At 34.8% G+C, this 13835-nt stretch overlaps 1 protein-coding gene across 11 annotated transcripts in view; it reads right to left on the bottom strand.

Annotated features, from left to right (window-relative positions):
• Positions 1 to 13835, bottom strand: part of MIPOL1 (mirror-image polydactyly 1) — a 303329-nt gene that overhangs the window by 269807 nt on the left and 19687 nt on the right. The window contains exon 2 of one of the 11 annotated variants that reach the window (XM_059914126.1): positions 6642 to 6826. The exons of 9 other annotated variants lie outside the window; for them this stretch is intronic. The gene's annotated coding sequence lies outside the window, so the exon portion shown is untranslated. Of the gene's footprint in view, positions 1 to 6641; positions 6827 to 13835 lie in introns of those variants that run through there. One more of the 11 variants, XM_059914132.1, reaches the window with a different exon arrangement.

Raw genomic sequence — 13835 nt, 5'->3', positions numbered from 1 at the left:
GCATTGCTGGGATAAAAAGCAAGTATCGTGCACAAATCAATGTGGAACAAGAAGAAGGCAGCTTAAAAGCACCATGAAAATATCACTAAGACACTAAGGGCATCATAAAAAAATGTTGAGGAACTTGTGCTTTAAGAATGCAGTAAGTGGACCATACTAGAGCTCTACCAGTACTGCAGAGACCTATAAACGAGTAGTGACTGGAATTGACACTTATTTTATTCTAGAATTTGCTTACACTTTAATAAAAGTGTTAAACCACCAAGATTCAATTAAAGGTCTGGAACAGAAAACTGCTTATTAATTTGAACCACCTGAATATGTTTCCTCTGATTGTTACCTAGGTACAAAATTAGGCAAAGAAACAAAATAGTACACGGACATAACACATTCCTTACCACTCTCAAAGTAATGATCTCAAAATTGGAACGGGCAACTAAAACATTTGTTACTTAAAATGATAGGAGATAGGGCATTGAGGGCTGGCTAACTCAACTGGGCCACTGAGTTAAAAAATTAAATACGAGAAGAAGTAAGAGGGGACCCCACCAGAAAGGTTTCTAGCAACTAAAGTGGCAGTTAAGGGGATGGTGGTAATGCAATTCACAATTTTCTGTCTTTCCCACCTCACAAATTTTTCTTTCATCTTGTAGACCCAGTTGCACCAAGATCAGGATAGCAGTGCCAGCAGAGGAAGATACTGCTGCACAGGACACATTATCCATAACATACAATCTGGCCGTACATATTCCTAAAGGAACTTTTGACTTCACTCCATGTAGCTAAATTAAGATTAACTGTAAGTGCTGCTTCATTACTAAGCAGGAGACAGTCCTTTAATTCTTTACTTGTCAAATTGTACAAAATTTTCTTAGGAAGAAACAAAAGCAGAGGTTCTGGCAAGGCTGCTGTAACTGCCTACCATGTGGACAGGCAGTGTGGCCAAATCAGAGCATTGCACCAGAGGAGGAAAAGTAGAGGTTAAAATGAATAATAAATGGAAACCAAAATAAATAGTGGCTAATAGTAAGGGAGCAGAGAAATGGGCTATGACACAAGGAAGAATGCTATTATTCTTTTTCCACAAGAACTTTTCAGAGCAAGAAAATAAGAATGACTGAGGCTGGGAAAAAGCAGTTAACCCATTATCTCTAGAAGAACTAAACTAATGCTGACTTACGACAACTACCTCAAGTGATTTGGAGAAAGGATACCAAAGAAAATCCCCTTAATGACTCACTTAAATGGGAATAAATTAGAATCATCATTTAAGTCATTTTTGTTGGTTATATTTATCACATTGGTTCCTTTGCAGTGCTTAATAAAAATTCTACCTTTCAATCAGGTGGGATGAATCATAATAGGTAGCAGACAATTGGTGTATTGTATTGCCACCAATCAAGATCACTCCCTCTTAAGAAAATTACTGGGGTATATGAGGGCAAAAGTACTGCTGCAGCTTAGTCACTGTGTGAAAAGCCTGCTGCTTTGTCCCTTTGGTTATAAAAGGCATGAATACAAATGAAATAGCATTCACAGGATTAAAGTGGTCTCTAAAAGAATGAATCTGATACAACATGATGGCTACTTATCACTCATAGATTTACCCCTGGAATTCAGTAAAGGGCTACTGTATTAAACCTTGTGGTTTACAAAGACTAAACTTTACGTGAAAGTGAAATACCCCTAATTGACAATTTCTTGGGGCACAAAATATATTTGGGTGTGTACATTATATTTAAATCACCCTCAGGCCACAAGTACTCAATGCCAACAGGTTTTATGGTGGCTCTATCAACACTGGCCCCAACAATCAAGAGGCCACTGGGGAGCCTTAGGGATAAACTTGGATTACTGAACCAAGCCCAAAAAGGTGTTCCGAGAAGCACTTCATCAGGATAAAATATACTTGTTACCTCAAATAGGGACACTAGAGGGTGCTTTATTCCAGAAGACTGGTCAAGACTAGCAGTCAGTTTAGAAAGATGAAGCTATACATGAGTGAATCTGATGCCTCATTAAGCCAGTGAAACAGTATACAACTCAGCTACACTAGAGGAGGCTTATACGCTTACCCAGGAAGAATATTGAATATTTTAATCACCATGGAATCTGGCAGTTTTATATCGGCCATGAGATTTTAATCTTTCTGCCATGGCAGTATGATGTAACAATGAGATTATAGGTTCATTAACAGAATTAAATGAAAATCAAACTTATTTGAGCTCCAGGATAAAAAAAAAATTGAGGAGACTGATTTAAGGTCCTCAATTGATATGATATTTATGGAAAATGGACTAAAAAAAAAAAAAGGGAATTTGACTTCAGAAAAATTACACATGCAAGTAAATGCCTCCATCAACAAATATGAAAAGGTACAAGTATCTGTTGATGGAGGAGGAAAAAGAACAGTCAAAATGGCAAGAGTATATTTAAAAGACTTGTGAAGGGATACAGCTGTGATTAATACATCTTGCAGAAGAAATTCTCATTTTCCATTGGATGGCTCTCCTGGCAATATCAGGATATTAGTATGTTTCCCCTTTTATATAAAAGATTGCATATTTTCAAAGCAAATTTTGAAAAGATGACTGAGAAATACGTGGCAAGGAGATACTGATAAGGGACAGGTAGTAGACGGAATGAAGGAGCTAAGCTGATACATGACTGGGTTCCTCCCCCCTAAGAAATGCCTGAGGTGGTTATGATCTTAACCAAAACTTCTTATAAACCATGATGGATGGAATTTATTAGCTGAAATATAAATCTCTAATCAGTAAGTAACTTTTTCTTTTAACTGTTTTACTTATTTTCTAAGTATTAACTGCATTCATGATGTATTACAAAAGCTACACGTTAGGTACATTGTACAAGGAAAGTGTAATTATATACCAATTATTACATATCCACTAATGAGTTCATTACGAATTATATAATTAGGTATAAGTATTTTAACTGTCATACCATGATAACATCTATATATGATTATATAGATGTGGAAGAGTGTTTCAGTGATACATAGAAAATTTCTGGTTAGGGTTTGGGGATGGGCTCATAACACTTTATTACTTTTTCCATTTAACACAATGGAACACAGGTCCTCCCAGTATCAGAAAACTCACTATTTAATACATTTTCACGATGGGATTATATTTGCACAATAAAGATTGCTATATTTATTAAACCCTAGGGAAAAAAATCTATGTATCTCCTCCATTTTCTGGTCCATTTGCACATTTATTTTATACCTATTCTATGTCTATATTATATAGAGATAGATTGATAGATTGATTGATCTATATTTATCTATATTTATTCCAAATGCCTTTTAAAAACTTTATGTTACAAAGTTTCTCAGAACCTCAGAGCTGGAAAGGACCTCAAAAAATCATTTAGTGATATTCCATCTCACAGAGGAAGAAACTTAGGGTTTAGGAAGATAAAGCAATTTCCTCCACAGTCAAAGAAACAAAGTCAAAGGTACATTAGAACTCCTAAGTTCAGTATTCTGAGTACTGTATCAGCTATTGGCCAACATCTAATACTGATCTAAAGCAGTGGTCAGCAAACTTTTTCTATAAAGAGTGAGAGAGATTGGGATTGACATATATACACTAATATGTATAAAATGGATAACTAATAAGAACCTGCTGTATAAAAAAATAAATAAAATTCAAAAAAAAATAAAAGAGTGAGAGAGTGAATGTTGTAGGCTTTATGGGCCACGTGGTCTCTGTTGCAACTATGCCACTATAGCAATAAAGTAGCCACAAACAACACATAATAAATGTGCATGGCTGTGTTCCAGCAAAATTTTATTTACAAAAACAGACAGCAGAGGCAAGTTTTTCCGATGGGCCATAATTTGCCAACTCCTGATTAAAGACTTGACTCAGATACTAAAAAAAATGTGGCTCCCAGTAAATACGGAAATAAGGAAGGTTGTCCATACTGTAATCCTCCTAGAAAAGTTAAAAGATCCCAGAGAAAATAAATCTGTTGACTCTGAAGACAGAGACATTAATTAAATGACTTTATTTATCAAATTATTATTTCAAAGGGTCCTTCATTTACTAATAATCTATCTAAAAATCAAGAGACCTGTGACTGAAAAAAAGTTACCCTATAAGAAATATCCTAAAAGAAAAGGCAAAGATTAGACCAGAATGCTAGAAACTATCTAAAGGTCACTCTATAAGTAAGTGGCTAAATAAAGTGTGGAACAACCAGAGCATATCATTATAATAATAACAGCACAATCATGGCTCATATTTTCTGAGTGCTTACTATATAAAAGGTAATGTACTAATGTAAAACAGATTTTAAAAGTCATTCACTAAACGATGTAGATCAATATGTACTGACACAAAAAGATGTCTACAATATAATGAAAAATGAAAGAAATATCAGAAAAATATGCATAACGTGACTGCATTTATTTTTTTTTAAACTAAAAACTATACACATATACTGACATCTGTATGTGTGTTTGTACAAATGAAAACATAGAAATTGGTCTGGTAAAATACCCAGCTACTTTTAACAGTGGTTAACATAGAAAAGAGAAATGAGATTGACAGTAAGGTAAAATGCAAAACATTGAAAATGTGACAAATCTGGGTAGCTCAATACACATCTATTATTCTCTATGCTTTTCTGAATACTTGATACACTTCATAACACAAAACAAGATGCTATGGACAGTGGTACATAAATGTTAATGCATAATCAAAATATTACAATTATTAATTGCAAAAGATGAAGTGAAATTTTCTCAGGTGCTTGAAGTTCTGTGGAAAAGAAAAATATCTGCTGATACCTTTGCCTCCATCCTATCCCACATGAAATCTCAGAGGCCCAAGTGGGGGGAAATTGAATTGAGAGCAATATTGCTAAAGAGAGGAAAGGTTTAAAAAATTATACACTGTAACTGGTGGTATAACTACATGTTAGAGAGACAAGCTATTGGGTTCTTGGTTGCTTAACAAGAAAAGGTACAATCTTGAATGAAAATACACAGCTTAGAGAATTTAATGACTGACAGTGGCTATATCTGACAGACTATCAGTTATGATAAACAAGAACTTATCTACAATGCTCTGATTGTGAGTTTTCCCTTACTTTAAACATGCTAAATTCCTTCCAATTCCTTATGACAATGATCTAGTTTATATCATTTTCATATGAAGAGAGATAATCTAAAGTAAAATATTGCTAATTTTCTATTTAAAAAATGTACTTCTTTGAGAATTTAATAACTTATCCTTTTACAAAAACTACATTACTGGGTTTCTTTCTAAATTAATTAATATTTTTCAGAATAATTTCACAAGTTAATGGTTGACCGTTAGGAGAAACAAAGAACAAAAAGTTTAAGTCGAAGAATTAATGGTCAGTGGTAAAGTGGTATCTATTAAGAAGTTCTACCTTATTTCACAATATATATGTATATTAAATCACCACATTGTACAACATAAATATATACAATTCTTATTAGTTAACGATATATCAATAAAGCTGGAAAATGTGATTTACAATATAATAGAGCAAAGATGAGGAAAAAAAGAGTTCTTTTTTTTTATGCCTTTTATTTTTTAAATTTTTTTTTAAAGATTTTTTTGATGTGGATCATTTTTTTTTAAGTCTTTATTGAATTTGTTACAATATTACTTCTGTTTTATGTTTTGGTTTTTTGGCCACGAGGCATGTGGGATCTTAGCTCCCTGACTAGGGATTGAACCCACACCCCCTGCATTGGAAGGTGAAGTCTTAACCACTGCATTGCCAGGGAAGTCCCAAAAGTTCTACCTTAAGTAAAAAGTTAATTTGAGTTATTCTCAATACAACAAACCAGATTATTTGGACCAACCTTCCTGAAAACAACAAAAATATTGGATAAACTGTAATAAATAAAGTGACCTACGATCTGAAAAATATAGTAAGAAATTATTAGGCCAACAAATAGCTAAAGCAAGAACTCAGAGGGCAAACTACAGTAGATGCTGTGGTACAAAACCCAGATCTCTTTCAGTACCAAGGATACAACTCCCGCAGCTGCTAAGAGTGTAGCTACTGATGGCTTTCAGCTAAGACTTACCAGGAACAGCCCTCAGACAGAGAGAGCCACCTTGCCCAGGACCATGCCTCCTCCATCAGAGTAGCCTGTGTGCAGTCTGGGGGTCTATCTGGGGGTACAAAAGCGAGCCTCTTGCCTCAAGATGAGATATCTCTAAAGGGCCATCTGAAGGATCAACTAAAGGCTTTCTTGCAATTAACTGTAGTTCAACTTTCTCCCTCTGCCCACTCCTGCTTCTCTCATTCCTCACAGATGTTGTTCCTGACAGTATTCCTCCAAAAAAATCTCAAAGTTTGTTTCAGAGGAAATCTAATCTATGAAAGAAGCTACACACAGAATCTGATTTAGCCTAAGACTATTAGCCAAACATAACTAATTGAGCTGCTGGATTTCCTGGTCTTCTGAGGATCTATAAAGGAAGATAAATCCCAGAACGTGTCCCAAGGTACAGTCTACTAGAACATTCCTCTTATACAGATGTGGCCCCAAAAGTTATGAAGGTACCAAAGAGGGAGAGTGTACAGACACCAAAGAAATAAACTCCACCCGTCACACCCACACTTACAGGACTGCAGCGAAATCTTCCATGGTATTGTCCAGAGCAGGAAAAAGAGGTCTTCAAGAAATTTTCACCACAAGCCAGTTCTCTCAAAGGTCTGCAACTCAAATTCACATCAACTGGGTGATCCAAAAAATGTCAAACTTGAATTTAGTTTCAAATGGATGCAGAGTGGTAGGGCCCTTTGGCACCTGGCACAAAAAAGCAAATTTTCTCTCAAGAAAATAAATCTTTATACCAGTCATCCAAGAAGTACCACAGAAGAACAAAAACAAAAAAACAGAACTTTTAAAATATAATGAGTATCACACAGTCAAAAGTATCCAAGCACACAAAGAAATAATGCACTAAAATAAAGAACCAAAAGAAAAAAAAAAAAAAGAAGTTGCGCAAGTCACAAGTAATTCAGCCTTTGGGGCTGTTATCAGATATAAATAATAAAACCATTCATACTGTGTTTAAGGAAATAAGAACAGACTTAAAATATCTGCAGAGAACATGAAGTGATAAAAACTGAACTAACATATATTAAAAGGAAATAAATGAAACTTCTATAAATACAATGTAACAACTGGAATGTAAAATTTAACGTGTGGTAACTTCCAGTAATGGCGACAGGGTAAAGTGGTTGAATGAACCTTCTTACAGAATAATTACAAAATTTAGGCAAAATTAAGCCAATGGAAAGCATCCCAAAGCAGAAAAAAGACTGACAAGAATTTCTTCTTGAAAAACTGGAACTTCAAGAAGTAAGATTTATGAGTTTATGGCTTATTTGTCCAAGAAAATTCCCCAGGGGCTTCCCTGGTGGCACAGTGGTTAAGAATCTGCCTGCCCATGCAGCGGACAGGGGTTCGAGCCCTGGTCTGGGAAAATCCCACATGCCGCAGAGCAACTAAGCCCGTGTGCCACAACTACTGAGCCTATGCTCTGGAGCCCGTGACCCAACTACTGAGCCCATGTGCCACAACTACTGAAGCCTGAACGCCTAGAGCCCGTGCTCCGCAACAAGAGAAGCCACTGCAATGAGAAGCCCACGCACTGCAAAAAAGAGTAGCTCCTGCTCGCCGCAACTAGAGAAAGCCCGTGCACAGCAACGAAGACCCAACGCGGCCAAAAATAAATAAATTAAAAGAAAGAAAGAAAGAAAGAAAGAAAATTCCCCAATCCTCACAACTACGTCAACAGAACAATGATCACAGCTGGCTTAAGATGGCAGAGGACAGAGATCAGGACTAGAAGACCACCTGGAAATCTAAGGGTAAGACTGGTTACAAGAGAATCAGACAGTAAAAACCAAAATCTGAGTATAAACTCTGCTCAGATCTCTGATGGACCACAAAACGGGGCATGCTCAGGGAAAAACGCAGCATGTTCACCAAAAAAACAAAAACAAAAACATGACAGAAGAGGTCTACCCTTGAAAGACTCTGCTGTTTTATTCCTTAAACTTTTGCTGAGTGTATTCCCCAAACAACAGGCAGCAAGGGCAACAGAGAGCTGAGGCCTGAGGTATTAGGGAACAAAGCCCAAGATAAGGAGAACAGTGGAAAATTAAGGGAACGATCCTCAGAAACAAGGAAAATACAAAAATTGTAAGCCTCCAAATCTGATAAGTGCTACCTAAATCCTTGGCGGACCACCAAACTATACTGGCACACCAGAGAATGAGGCTAAAAGAAAAAAAGCAGCATGTGAAAGATTGAGAACTAAACACAGATAGCAGCTAATGCAATGTTGAAATTCAGAGTCTGTAATTTGTGTTTAAACAACATAACTGCCTCCAAGGGAAAACCAACAAGAATACCAACCTTTAAAAGAATAAAACAGAATTTTCTGACATGCAAAGAAACAGTACCCAAGGTATACGAAAACTATAAACCCACAGATCCAGGAAGTTCAAGAAACTCCAAGCAGCAAAAACCAGAAGAAAACTACATGATAGCACATGATAATTAAACTGTTCAAAACCAGTGTGAGGGACAAAACATTAAAAAGCAGTCAGAGAAAAAAGGACATGTTACATACTGAGAAACAAAGATAAAGATGACAACATCAGAGTTCTTGCCAAAAACAATGCAAAGCAGAAGACAGTGGAGCAACGTCCTTAAAATACTGAAGGAAAAAACTATGGATCTAGAATTCTACAGTTGGAAAAACATGTTTCAAAAACAAAAGTGAAATAAAGACTTTTCAAGTTAGTCCAATATTGAAATATCAATCAATGTAATCCACCACAGTAATAGTCTAAACAATAAAAAACATGGTCATATGAAAAGATGCAGAAAAAGTGCATCCTAAAATATAGGAAAACTCTCAGCAAACTATGAATAAAAGAAACTTTCTCCACTTAACAAATGGCATCTACAAAAATCCTAAAGCTAACATCATACTTAATGGTGAGAGACTGGAACTTTCCCCCCAAGCTCAGAAACAAAGCAAGGATGTCCACTCTCACCTCTCTTATTCATCAGAGTACTAGAAGTCTTAACCAGAGTTGTAGACAACATGATTATCCATGAAGAAAATCCCAGGAAATCTACACACACACATACACACACATTCTTAGAATACATGAGTTTTACAAGATTGCAGGATATAAGGTCAACACACAAAAATCAATCATATTTTTGTACACAAGCAAGGAACAATTTGAAAAGGAAATTAAAGAAATAATACCATATATAATAGCTAAAAGAAATTTAGGTAATACAGGATCTATGTGCTGAAAACAAACACTGATGAAAGAAATCAAGGTCTAAATAAATGGTGAGGCATATCACGATCATGAAAGAAGATTCAACATAGTAAAGATACCAATTCTCCCCCAAAGTAATCAATACATTTCATGCAATACCAATCAAAATCACAGTAGGATATTTTATAGATACCAAGTGATTCTAAAAATTAAATGAAAACTCAAAGGAATGAGAATTGCTAAAACGATTTTTAAGAGAAAGAACAAAGCTGGAAAAAGCACACTACCCAACTTTAAGATTTACTATAAAGCTAAAATAATGATGATAGCATGGTACCAGCAAAGATAAAGGTACCTAAATCAAAGGAACAAACTAGGGAGTCCAGAGATAAACCTAAATAAACATGACCACTTGATCTCTACCTACCAAAGGTGCAGAAACAATTCAAGAAAGGCTAATTTTCAACAAGCACTGTTGGAATGCCCAGATGTTTAGAAGAAAAAAAACCATAAACTAAACTTTACATCATTTGCAGAGATTAATTAAAATGGGTCATAGATCTAAATGAAAGCAGTAGGGACTTCCCTGGTGATCCGGTGGTTAAGACTCTGTGCTCCCAACGCAGGGGGAGAGGGTTCGATCCCTGGTCAAGGAGCTAAGATCCCACATGCCTCACGGCATGGCCAAAAAAAAAAAAAGCAGTAAATCTATAAAATTTTTAGAAGAAACATAAGACCAAATACACCAGCAATGAACAACTGTATTTGAAATTAGGCATAAATCTAACAAAATATGGATAAGATCTATATGAGGAAAACTACAAAACTGTGGTTAAAAAAAAAATCAAAGATCTAAATAAATGGATAGATATCACATGTACGTGGAAAGGAAGACTCAATATTGTCAAGATATCAGTTCTTCCCAACTTGATCTATAGATTCAATGTGATTCCAATCAAAACCTGAGCAAGTTTTGCTGTTGATACTAATAAACTAATTCTAAAATTTAGAGACAAAAGATCCAGAAGAGCCAACACAATACTGAAGGAGAAGAACGAAGTCAGAATATTGACACTACACAATTTCAAGACTCAATATAAAGCTATTGTAATCAAGACAGTGTGGTATTAATGAAAGCAGAGACAAACAAATCAATGGAAATGGGCCCAGAAATAGACCCACATAAACAGAGTCAACTGATCTCTGACAAAGGAGTAAAGACAATTCAATGGAGAGAGAACAGTCTTTTCAACAAGTGGTACTGGAACAACTGGACATCCACATGCAAAAAATGAGTCTAGACTGTATATCTTTCACAAAAATTAACTCAAAACAGATCACAGACTTAAATGTAAAACACAATAAGATCAAAACTCCTAGACTATAACATAGATACAAGAGAATATTATTCAGTCTTAAAAAGGAATGAAATCCTGATACAGGCTATAACACGGTTGAATCTTGAAAATATTATGCTAAGTGAAATAAGCCAGACACAAAAGGACAAATACTGCATGGTTCCACTTATACAAGATACCTAGAATATTCAAATTCATAGAGAAAGAAAGTAGAACAGTGATTACCAGGGGCTGGGGGACGGAAAAATAATGAGTTACTGTTTAGTGAGTATAAAGGTTCTGTTTGGAACAAGGAAAAAGTTATAGAGATGGATAGTGGTAATGGGGCACACTGTGAATGCAGTCCATGCCACTATATTGTCCACTTAAAAATGGTTAAAATGATAAAACTTTATGTTATGCACACTTTTTTTTTGGTCACACGTCTTGTGGGATCTTAGTTCCCTGACCAGGGGTTGAACCCAGGGCCTCGGCAGTGAAAGCACCGAATCCTAACCACTGGACTGCCAGGGAATCCCTACACTTTATCACAATAAAAAAAATTCATAGGAACAGACACCAAATGAAAAAGAAGTCATTACATAATAATTTAAAATGTAAAGTTAAATAGATATTGTCAAACTTGATTTTTTATAATCTATCTTCATGTTTACAACAGACTCACCCAAAATGAAAGGGATCAGAAAAGTTGAACAACAACAAAATGATGTAAAAAGATATACCATATAAATATTAAGCAAAAGACCTTAAGCTGCTATGAGGCAAAATAGACTTTAAGGCAGAAAGAGGGTCCCTTCATAATAAGTTTCAATTTGCAAGGAAATAAAAATTCTAAATGTATACAAGCCTAATAACATAGCCTCTACATAATGTAACACAGAAACTAACAGAACTTTCAGGAGAAAGTGGATAAATCCACAATGATGGAACAAGACCAAAAACTCAGGAAGAATATGGAAGATTTACAAATGTCACTAACCAACTTGACCTAACAAATCTGAACATAAATTAATGCTCTATCCAACATCCATAATACACACTCTTGTTAAGTACATATAATATTGACCATATTCTGGGAGCAAGGAGAATCAAATTTCAAAGAACTAAAGCTTGATAGAGGGACTTCCCTGGTGGTCCAGTGGGTAAGACTCCATGCTCCCAATGCAAGGGGCCCGGGTTCTAACCCTGGTCGGGGAACTAGATCCCACATGCATGCCACAACTAAGAGTTCACAAGCCACAGCTAAGTCCACATGCCACAACTAAAAATCCCACATGCCGCAACTAAGACCTGGTGCAGCCTAAATAAATAAATAAATAAAAATAAATATTAAAAAAAAAAAACAGTACAAGAAAAAAACTTGATAGAGCATCTTCTCTAATCACAATATAAGGTTAGATATAGATAACAAAAAGAAAATCCTACGTTTAGAAATTTAAATTCTCACATATTCAGAAATCAATAAAGTTCCCATATGTTCAGAAATTAATAAATAAGTCAATGAAAAAATCATGATTACATTTATAAAATATTTTGAACCCTACAATAACAAATTCCACAAAGCAAAACTTGTGAGATACAACTTAAGTACTACTTGGAGGCAACTTTATATCTTAAAATACATATATTAGGAAAGGAGACTGAAAATTAATGAGTTTGAGCTAAGAATCTATCAAAAGGAATTAGCACTAAAGCAAAATAAGCTCAAAGACATTAGAAGGAAAGAATTAAGAGCAGAAGTTAAATAGGAAATAAACATATCACTGAGAGAATTAACAAAGCCAAAAGTTGGTTCTTTGAAGAGAGTAAAAAACTTGACAACTCTTGTAAAACTGATCAAGAAGAAAGGAGAAAATACAAAAATAATCAATATCAGGATTAATAATATATATGTCTAACACAACATTGTAAATCAACTATGCTTCAAAAAAAAAGATTATTAACATCTTTATGGCAACATACTTGAAAATTTAGACGCAGCAAATACCCAGAAAAAAATAATTTCCAAAACTGACTCAGTAGATATAAAACACCTGACTAATCCTATAATTTTCAAAGAAATTAATCAGGAGTGGAAAATATTCCTGGGAAGTAACATATTTCAGAAATTATTATTATTCCAACCTTATGTGGAATTATTCCAATCTTACTTTAAATTTATCAGCAAGTAAAAGACAGCAAAATCTTACAAGGACAGCAGAAATCTTGATACCAAACCCATATAAGAATAGTATAAGAAAGAGGCAAACCTCATTAATGAACACAGATGTAAAAATTATAAACAAAATATTAGTAAGCAGAAACCAACAATATAGGAAAAGCAATCATGTACTGTGACTAAGTTGTGTTTATCTCATTATAGATTTATTCATTTTTTGAAAAGAAATTAAAGCATTCACTACTAACATCAAAGGATAGATGAAGCATCTGGTAAAATTCAACACGCATTTCTTTAAAAAAAACTCTTTGCATCCTAAAAATATAATAATCTGATAACAGGTGTCTTAAACAACAAGCAAGAAAAAAATCCTCTAAGAATGGTGAAACATGAAAAATTGTTCCCTTGATTATGGAACAAATCAAGAATCTTGGCTATTCACACTTCTTTCAACGTCTACTTAAGGTCCTTGCCATTACAACAATGCAAAACCCCAAGGGAGAAAATAATACAACTTTATTGAGAGATATAAAGGAAACCTAAATAAATGGAGATATTTACTATAGTCATGGACTGGAAAACTTAAAATTATGAAGTGCCAATTCTGTTCAAACTGAATGCAGGCAAGCCAGTTAGGATTCAAGGGCAGAGTGAATGGCTATGAAGGCCACTAAAACCTCACTGGATTGAATTAGAAGTATGATGGCAGTTAACTAAGGTTTCTGTACGTCACTCTTATCTGGAAATTTTATAACATTCCTTGACAATACCTACTATATATGCAGTTGTACTGCGTTAAAATTCAAATGGCACTTTTTCTGGTGACCTACTTTATCCAATTTTGAAACTCATAAATATGCTTCCCAAGAAACTGTTGGTTCAGAAGTGAAAAGAAGAGCTACAAAACACTGAAAAATATTTTGCAAAATCTTTTTCAGAAATGTTTTCTTCAACTAGTGAAAGTTAATGTTTTACTGTTCTGTATA

The sequence above is a fragment of the Balaenoptera ricei genome, chromosome 2 (assembly GCF_028023285.1).
Source record: "Balaenoptera ricei isolate mBalRic1 chromosome 2, mBalRic1.hap2, whole genome shotgun sequence".
Taxonomy (NCBI): Eukaryota; Metazoa; Chordata; class Mammalia; order Artiodactyla; family Balaenopteridae; genus Balaenoptera; species Balaenoptera ricei.
This window is presented reverse-complemented; position numbering and strand designations above follow the sequence as displayed.